The 9,247-nt window shown below is 41.2% G+C and overlaps 1 pseudogene; it reads left to right on the top strand.

Annotated features, from left to right (window-relative positions):
* The first annotated feature begins 6,824 nt into the window (after window positions 1-6,824).
* On the top strand, window positions 6,825-8,885 carry LOC103083940 (MAD2L1-binding protein pseudogene; annotated as a pseudogene).
* Window positions 8,886-9,247: the final 362 nt, after the last annotated feature.

The following is a 9,247-nucleotide window of genomic DNA, read 5'->3' as shown; positions in this document are numbered from 1 at the left end:
ATGACAAATCCACAGCCAACATCGTTCTCAATGGTGAAAAACTGAAACCATTTCCACTAAGATCAGGAACAAGACAAGGCTCTCCATTCTCACCACTATTATTCAACTTAGTTTTGGAAGTTTTAGCCACAGCAATCAGAGAAGAAAAAGAAATAAAAGGAATCCAAATCAGAAAAGAAGAAGTAAAGCTGTCACTGTTTGCAGATGACATGATACTATACATAGAGAATCCTAAAGATGCTACCAGAAAACTACTAGAGCTAATCAATGAATTTCATAAAGTAGCAGGATACAAAATTAATGCATAGAAATCTCTTGCATTCCTATACACTAATGATGAAACATCTGAAAGACAAATTAAGGAAACACTCCCATTTAGCATTGCAACAAAAAAAATAAATTACCTAGGAATAAACCTACCGAAGGAGACAAAAGACCTGTATGCAGAAAACTGTAAGATTCTGATGAAAGAAATTAAAGATGATACAAACAGATGGATAGATATACCATGTTCTTGGATTGGAAGAATCAACATTGTGAAAATGACTATACTATGCAAAGCAATCTACAGATTCAATGCAATCCCTATCAAACTACCAATGGCATTTTTCACAGAACTAGGACAAAAAATTTCACAATTTGCATGGAACCACAAAGACCCCGAATAGCCAAAGCAATCTTGAGAAAGAAAAACGGAGCTGGAGGAATCAGGTTCCCTGACTTCAGACTATACTACAAAGCTACAGTAATCAAGACAGTATGGTATGGGCACAAAAACAGAAATATAGATCAATGGAATAGGATAGAAAGCCCAGAGATAAACCCACGCACATATGGTCCCCTTATTTTTGACAAAGGAGGCAAGAATATACAATGGAGAAAAGACACCTTCTTCAATAAGTGGTGCTGGAAAAACTGGACAGCTACATGTAAAAGAATGAAATTAGAACACTTCCTAACAACATACACAAAAATAAACTCAAAATGGATTAAAGACCTAAATATAAGGCCAGACACTATCAAACTCTTAGAGGAAAACATAGGCAGAACACTCTATGACATAAATCACAGCAAGATCCTTTTTGACCCACCTCCTAGAGAAATGGAAATAAAAACAAAAATAAACAAATGGGACCTAATGAAACTTCAAAGATTTTGCACAGCAAAGGAAGCCATAAACAAGACAAAAGGACAACCCTCAGAATGGGAGAAAATATTTGCAAATGAAGCAACTGACAAAGGATTAATCTCCAAAATTTACAAGCAGCTCTTGCAGCTCAATATCAAAAAAACAAACAACTCAATCCAAAAATGGGCAGAAGACCTAAATAGACATGTCTCCAAAGAAGATATACAGATTGCCAACAAACACATGAAAGGATGCTCAACATCACTAATCATTAGAGAAATGCACATCAAAACTACAATGAGATATCACGTCACACCAGTCAGAATGGCCATCATCAAAAAATCTACAAACAACAAATGCTGGAAAGGGTATGGAGAAAAGGGAACCCTCTTGCACTGTTGGTGGGCATGTAAATTGATACAGCCACTATGGAGAACAGTATGGAGGTTACTTAAAAAACTAAAAATACAACTACCATATGACCCAGCAATCCCACTACTGGGCATATACCCTGAGAAAACCATAATTCAAAAGGAGTCATGTACCACAATGTTCGTTGCAGCTCGTGTTCAATTGCCAGGACATGGAAGCAACCTAAGTGTCCATCAACAGATGAATGGATAAAGAAGATGTGGCACGTATTTACAATGCAATAGTACTCAGTCATAAAAAGGAATGAAATTGAGTTATTCGTAGTGAGATGTAGAGTCTGTCATACAGAGTGAAGTAAGTCAGAAAGAAAAAAACAAATACTGTATGCTAACACATATATATGGAATCTAAAAAAAAAAGGGGGGGGTTCTGAAGAACCTAGGGGCAGGACAGGAATAAAGACACAGATGTAGAGAATGGACTTGAGGACATGGAGAGGGAGAAGGGTAAGCTGGGACGAAGTGAGAGAGTGGCATGGACTTATATATACTACCAAATGTAAAATAGATAGCTAGTGGGAAGCAGCCTCATAGCACAGGGAGATCAGCTCGGTGCTTTGTGACCAGCTAGAGGGGTGGGGGTGGGACGGTGGGAGGGAGACACAAGAGGGAGGAGATATGGGGATATATGTATATGTATAGCCGATTCACTTTGTTATAAAGCAGAAACTAACACACCATTATAAAGCAATTATACTCCAATAAAGATGTTTAAAAAAATCACATCAAAAAGAATAAAATACCTGGGAATAAACTTAAAAAAAATAAAGGATAGAACCTTTTCGAGAGGTTGAAGGAAACAAACTTTATATATTTTTACCCACTTTTTCTAGGTTTTGAAGCTTCACTGTATCTCATCAAGAGTCCTTATACTTCTGATTGGAAGAAAGGACTCCAATTTTCTACCATGAAACAGAACGTTATTCTCTAGGTATTGATACATTGCATTGTCAAAGTTGACTAACAAAAACATCAGTAGCCTGGTTGTTCCTAGGAATTAAATTATCCCAACAGTAATTCTGGAGCTTGTAAAGGCCTTGAGAGCAAACTTCAGTGTTTGGGTTCTCTTTGATTCATTCCTGAATTATGATGTTGAGAATCATGAACATAATAGTATTGAGAAGATTTAATGGTGGGGTTAGCAGGGCAGAGTGGACCAATTTTTAATTTCAGTTATTTTCTTGGAGATTATAAGGAAAGAGGAGGCAGAAGGAGTTCCAAAATAAAATTACAGTTGCCTTTACTGTAATGACAAAGCCTATTTCTGTAGCAATGATGACATCTTCCATTGACAATATTCACACTTCTAATCATTTCCATATGAAATTCAGAATTCAAATTGCTCCTTTTTATTATTGTATTTTTATTTCTAACAGAGGTAGCACTCAACCCAGATGTCTGAGTGTGGGACAGAGGGAGACTGCTAAATATAGGCGAGAGCTCCCTATGCCCTACCTTCCCAGCCTCTGCCTGCACAGCCACCCACACACACATGGCAGGTTAATTCTCTGGATGGCACGGTCTTGATCACTAGGGAAGCACTGACTGAGGAGACCCTCATGTCACTCAACATGGATTCCCACTCAGTGATGACACTGGACTGGAGAAAGTGATGAGGGGGGAAGAGGAGAGAGAGAGAATGGGGGAGAGCAGCGAAGAGGGAAAAAGGAAAAGGAAGAAGCGTCATCCTTTGGTTTTCTAAGTTTATACAGGAAGGTCTCACTTCCAAGTAAATTGCAATGCTTCTCCTCTGCCTTATCCCTCACAGAACTTCCCTGATCTCATATTTTTTCCTAACACGAGCCATATCTAAGTGCTTTACATCTTGTTCATATTAATATTTCAGTTTCTTTTGTTAAAATAATTCACTTTTGCCCAAGGTTAAAGCAAACCTGAATAACCAGGTGGTCGATTTCTCCATCCTCCAGTGGGTCTTATGTCTTCCCTCATCTTACAGCCTGGCTTATAAGGTTCCCTCTGTCTCACCTCATCTCGACCCCACTCCCTCACTATTTCTAGAAGTTAGGTCACTTCATTAGAAAATTAGTGAGTGGAGTGAAGTCTCTCCAGTGATTTTTCCAATTAAAAAGTCTATAGTCTATGAAATTCTAGTGACTTTCAGCATTTCAGCTTCCTGAAGACAGGAGCCTGACCTTTCTCTGAAATTCTATGGCCTTTATTACCCCAGCACTAACCATCACTGTTGTGAAAGGTAATATAATATAGTCTATAAATAAAAAGAGCAAACAAATATACAAAATCCCAAAGAGCAATCAATCAGTCTTTTACCTGAGATTGAGGTGAGAAAATCTTTTCATTCAGTGGTTGGTGAGCTTATGGGAGAGGCCTCCCTGCAGGGTTCAGCTTGCATTTCAGTAGTTACCCCTACTCCATACCCCCTCCTCCCAATCCCCCATAGCCCCTCAGTCCTTTCAACCTCCTCATGGCACTCACCCTGTCAACTCTTACATGCAGCCCCAGGAAGGGTTTACCATCATTCTCTGCAACCTCAATTTTCACCACTGGATGGGAGGAACATGAGAGATCAGGGGTGAGGAAGTACGGCTCTAAGTAGAATCAAAAAAGAGGGAAGGTTGCTTCCATGTCCTGGCTATTGTAAATAGAGCTGCAATGAACACTGTGGTACATGACTCTTTTTGAATTATGGTTTTCTCAGGGTATATGCCCAGTAGTGGGATTGCTGGGTCATATGGTAGTTCTATTTTTAGTTTTTTAAGGAACCTCCAAATACCATATGCTAACACATATATGTGGAAAAAAAAAAAAAAAAAAAAAAGGTTCTGATGAACCTAGGGGCAGGACAGGAATAAAGACACAGCCATAGAGAATGGACTTGAGGACAGGGGGAGGGGGAAGGGTAAGCTGGGACGAAGCGAGAGAGTGGCAATGGACATATGTACACTAACAAATGTAAAATAGCTAGCTAGTGGGGAGCAGCCACATAGCACAGGGAGATCAGCTCAGTGCTTTGTGACCACCTAGAGGGGTGAGATAGGGAGGGTGAGAGGGAGACTCAAGAGGGAGGGGATATGGGGATATACGTATGCATACGGCTGATTCACTTTGTTATACGGCAGAAACTAACACAACACTGTAAAGCAATTTACTCCAATAAAGATGTTAAAAAAAAAAAGGAAAGGGTTCATGTCCTGGTGTAGCCAACAGGCAAAGTGTCCAAAAAAATCAGCTGTCGAATATGCCCTTCTGGTAGTTTTATCTCTTGCACCTTATTATGCAAAGGCAATACCATCCTCCCAGTCCTGAGTTACGTTTTCGTGAACCAGAGAAAGTACCTGGCTCCAAAGGAGAGGGAAGAAGAAAAGTCCATTGCCCATATATGCATATTCTGTGCCTCTCCTGTGTCAATTTCCAAAAAGTTATGCAGGTGTTGCTTCTGGAGAGCACATACTGTTTTTTGGCCCCAGGTATTCTTGTAAAAGCTCATTAAGTGAACGGATTGATGAATACATTAAGTCCTTTTTGCAATTCGAGGTTAGGAGGCATAGGATCATATTTCAGACATGATTTGTCCTTAGAAATTGTATCGAATGGTTCACCTATGAGAAGAGTTTTAAAACTCTGAACAAGTAGGTGAAGGTTTTGAGAAATTGCTGACCCTCCCCTGTGTTCTCCTACCTGTTTCGCCTTCTCTCTGCTCCTGCATTTATTCTCACAGCAATCCCTACACCAGCGTTGTTAAAAAGGACGAGGATCCAAAAAAGCTGATGTATTTGCTGCTCAAGGACCACACCATTGGTTTACCTCTGTGCCTATACATTAGAATCATCTGGGAGCTTTAGAAACATCAATGCCTGGCCCCACCCAGAAAATTAAATCACAGTCCCTGGAGGGGGCCCCAGCATGGGAGGTTTAAAAGCTCCCCAGGTGATTCTAATATTCAGTGAAGCTTGAGAACCACTTTACTAGGATTTCAGCAATGCTAATTAAATCACTCAGATCCAGCTTAGAGCTAGACCCTCCACTTTCACCCACTTGCCAGGTTCCCTGAATATGTCTGTGATATGGTCAAGACTCCACTGTTTGTCTAGATCCAGTCTTAATCTTAAAACACACCACTTCCCTACAGTTCTTCAGTAAAAGTACTTAACACTCCCATAAGAGCTGGAAGTGCTAAATCATTAAGAATATCACATTCCCTGTTGGATATTGTTCCATGTAATGATGTCTTCAATCATTTCATCATGCATCATTTAAAAGCAGTAAAATATCACAATTTATGCTTATAGGCACGAAGCTCTAAGTACACTCAGTCTGCTGTTGATTAGCCTGGAGTTTTTCATTTGCAACCTGACTACAAGATCATGCCACAATAATTTGGTTAAGCCAGATAGATAGTGCCATTAGCACTGCTGCAGAGCAAGCAAGGCTTATGAATTTCACTACAGTGTTGTAAGGCATCTCGTAGATGAATGATTGTACCTTGCTTCCTTTTGTTTTTAATTATTTGCAGCCATATGTCTTTAATGTAATAAATATACGATGTGATATTTTAAAATCAAAACCAAAGAGACCAGCCTGGAAAAGTCCCTGAGCAGACAAAATCAGTTTAATCATACAAGCAAAGCTTAATTTGGCTCATTTTGCAAGACTAACTTGACCTGGGTCATTTCTTGCTTATGCCTCTGAAAATCATAAGCAAAACTTAAACTGTTTCTTCAAACTGACATGCGGTGGCCACTAACCAATTCCCTATCATTTAAGAAAATTCTAATATTATAACCAATCATGGTGAAGAATAAACAGTCACTGCCTTCCCAGTATATAATTTGTTTTTTAACAGTACACCTTGAGCCTCATTCCATGTTTTGGTTTGAGTGCTTCTGGTTCATAAACTGTCTTTGTGGTATGTGCACAATAAACTTTTACTGATTACTACTTCAATGATTCATTGGTTTTACTTCTGTTATTTATGAACTTTTGACAATACATATACACACATACATACACACACACGTATATTTTATATATATGTATATTTAACCATCTAAAGCTACATCAATGTAATTGGTGGCAGGGGCCATTCTAATCAGAAACTAAGCTAACCAAGTGATATGTTAGGAAAATAAATACCACCATACATGATGGCAAGACAAATACCAACCAAAGAGGGGAAAATCCCAAGTTCCAGTTCTTGCTCTGGCTGGCTGTGTGGCCTTGGGCAAGTCACTTCACTTCTCTAGGCTCCAGGTCCCTCTGCTGTGAAACGAGGGACTCACCTGGGAATGGCATATGTGTTCTTGTCTTTTCAGTCGCACTGGCAGGACCTCACTGGAGGGCCATGGTGAGACGCGTTCTGAGGCTTCATCTGCTTACTGGAAAAAATACCATTATCAACATATCAGTGTCTGTCATGAGTTCAGGAGAAGGGAAGTGGAGTTTAAGTTGTACTGGGCCAAATACCAGAGAATTACTTTCTCAAACCAAAGAAGTGAATGGAGACCAGTAGAAATAAAATGAAAACAACTATTTACACCACCTTAGCTGCTAACCTTTACAGCCTTAAAAAAGTGTGTCCCCGCATACTGGTAAAAAGCTGTCTTTACCTAGCACACTTATCCTTCAGCTCCCTTTCAAATTCTACCTCTTCTACCGGACCAACCACATGCCATAATAATAATTGGTAATATTTAGGTAGCATTTACTACGCTTCAGGCACTGTTGTAAGCATTTTTCACAAGTAATTCATTTAATCTTCACAGCAACGCTGTTAGGTAGATACTATTATTATTCCTATTCTACAGATGGGGAAAGCCGAGGCACAGATTAAGCAACTTGCTCAATATTACACAGTCAGTGAGACAGCTTAAATTTGAACCGAGGCAGTCTGCTCTAGAGAAATGTGTTTACCATTGGATGAAATATCCAATGGTAAACACATTTCTGAATATCCAAATCAACCATCCCCTACACCATACTTTGTTTTTTGCATTCTATCATTTTCTGATTGTGTGATTACAGAAGATCAATTAGTGTGGTAAGTACTTTGAGATTCAGACATAACTTTATAGAGGGTGACCGTACATCCTGGTTTGCTGACTCAGTGTCTTTGGATGAGGGTGGGGAAATTCAGAATAGCCTTCCTACATGAAGTGATGCCTGAGTTACTGAGTTATTAAAGAATAAATACCAATTAACCACGTTAAAATCGGCAGTTAGGGTCCGTTTGTTCTCTAATACAAACATTCTCCCTTGCCAATTGGTTATATTGCTTGGACCCCAGGATACATCCTTTTATAAACGGAGTTGACTATCCCTCCCCCAAACTCAAAGAAAACATTAAATTACCTGCAAGAATAAAGTTCAGTCCTGGGGGTCGTGATGGCGGCTCCAGAGCTGGAATGCAGTCCCTGGCAGAGGACATGGAGAAGAAGAAACCTCTGGCCACTGCTGAGGCGAGCAGCAAAAATGCCAACATACCCTGGCAGAACTGGAGGGTGTGCTCAGACACCTGGAGGGTCTCTTTGCCTGGTCACTAGAACCCCAAGTGCTGATGCTCCTTGAGGGCAATGCCCTAAGTCCCAAGTTGTTCTGTTACTGACCCGGGTCCTTGGACTCTTTAATCAATAGAAATTGATGAGGAATTCAGGCAACATTTTACTGGGACTTGCGCTGCTGCACAAGGGAGAGAAAACAAGTAACAGGTGCCCTCACTCGCTCTCCGAGGAGAGCAGGCTGGTCCCTTAAATGGGATGAGGGTGGGGGCATATCAGTGGGTTGGGCCGGAGGGGTAGCTTAGGGGGTCTGCCAACCCCCTTGGTGGTGCTATGTGCAGGGACCAGGCGTAATACCCTGCTTTTGCTCTCATCGCCTCAGAAATGGTAGTTGGTGCATGCGTGCAGTGATTTTCAGTCCCTTATAGTTGCTTTGCATTCTGTTGCTCGAGGAGACGTTTGTCCGCGTGCAAGGGCAAGCACTCCAGTAAAGGGTCCCAGTCCCAGCCTATCTCAGTTCTACGACCTTGAGTTGTCCTGCTTGGCCGCCAACAGCATGGACCCGAGCCTGAGCACATCAGCTTGTTGCACCGTCTCTTCTGAGCCATTTTCACGGCTTGCACCCTCAGTGAGCTGCAGCCTCCTCCACTCATGGGCACCATACTAACGGCACAGGGCCACCACGACTGTGGAGAAGATTGGTCTCGACCCAAGCTCAATTACAGAGTGCCCAGCCCAGGCCACAAACTCACTGTGACCATGTTCTATGGTTAATTCTCGATCCCAACCATGGCTTGGGAGGATTTCATTTGGTTCCAGGCAGTAGTGACACTGAAAGTCTTCCATGAGTAAAGAGGAATGCTTCTTAATCGTGAACACAATGGCTAAATTATCTTTCCCCTGGTGGCACCAAGTGATCCATCTCTCGCTTAGAGCTAGGTACTTCCTGGTGAGAAGAAAGTTCTGTCCTTCTGGCTGCCTGCCTCCCTTCCTCAGACTTCCTAGTGAACTGATGGTATGGCTGGGACTGTGACACCATCATTGAACAACATCTTTTTGAATCAAAGTCTGATTTTCCCAGACAGTGCCGAGTCAGGCGTTTCTGTTTAGGGTTGGAAAGCAAACATGGGCTCATAGACAGACACTCATGGAGGTGGCCCTTTTCTGCTTCTTGCTGTGGCCTTTCAGAATTTTTACCAGGGACATAATGTGGG

This window comes from Lipotes vexillifer, unplaced genomic scaffold (assembly GCF_000442215.2).
Source record: "Lipotes vexillifer unplaced genomic scaffold, Lipotes_vexillifer_v1.1 scaffold641, whole genome shotgun sequence".
NCBI classification, from domain to species: Eukaryota; Metazoa; Chordata; class Mammalia; order Artiodactyla; family Lipotidae; genus Lipotes; species Lipotes vexillifer.
The sequence above is the reverse complement of the archived record's forward strand: the minus strand, read 5'-3'. Positions and strand labels throughout refer to the sequence as shown.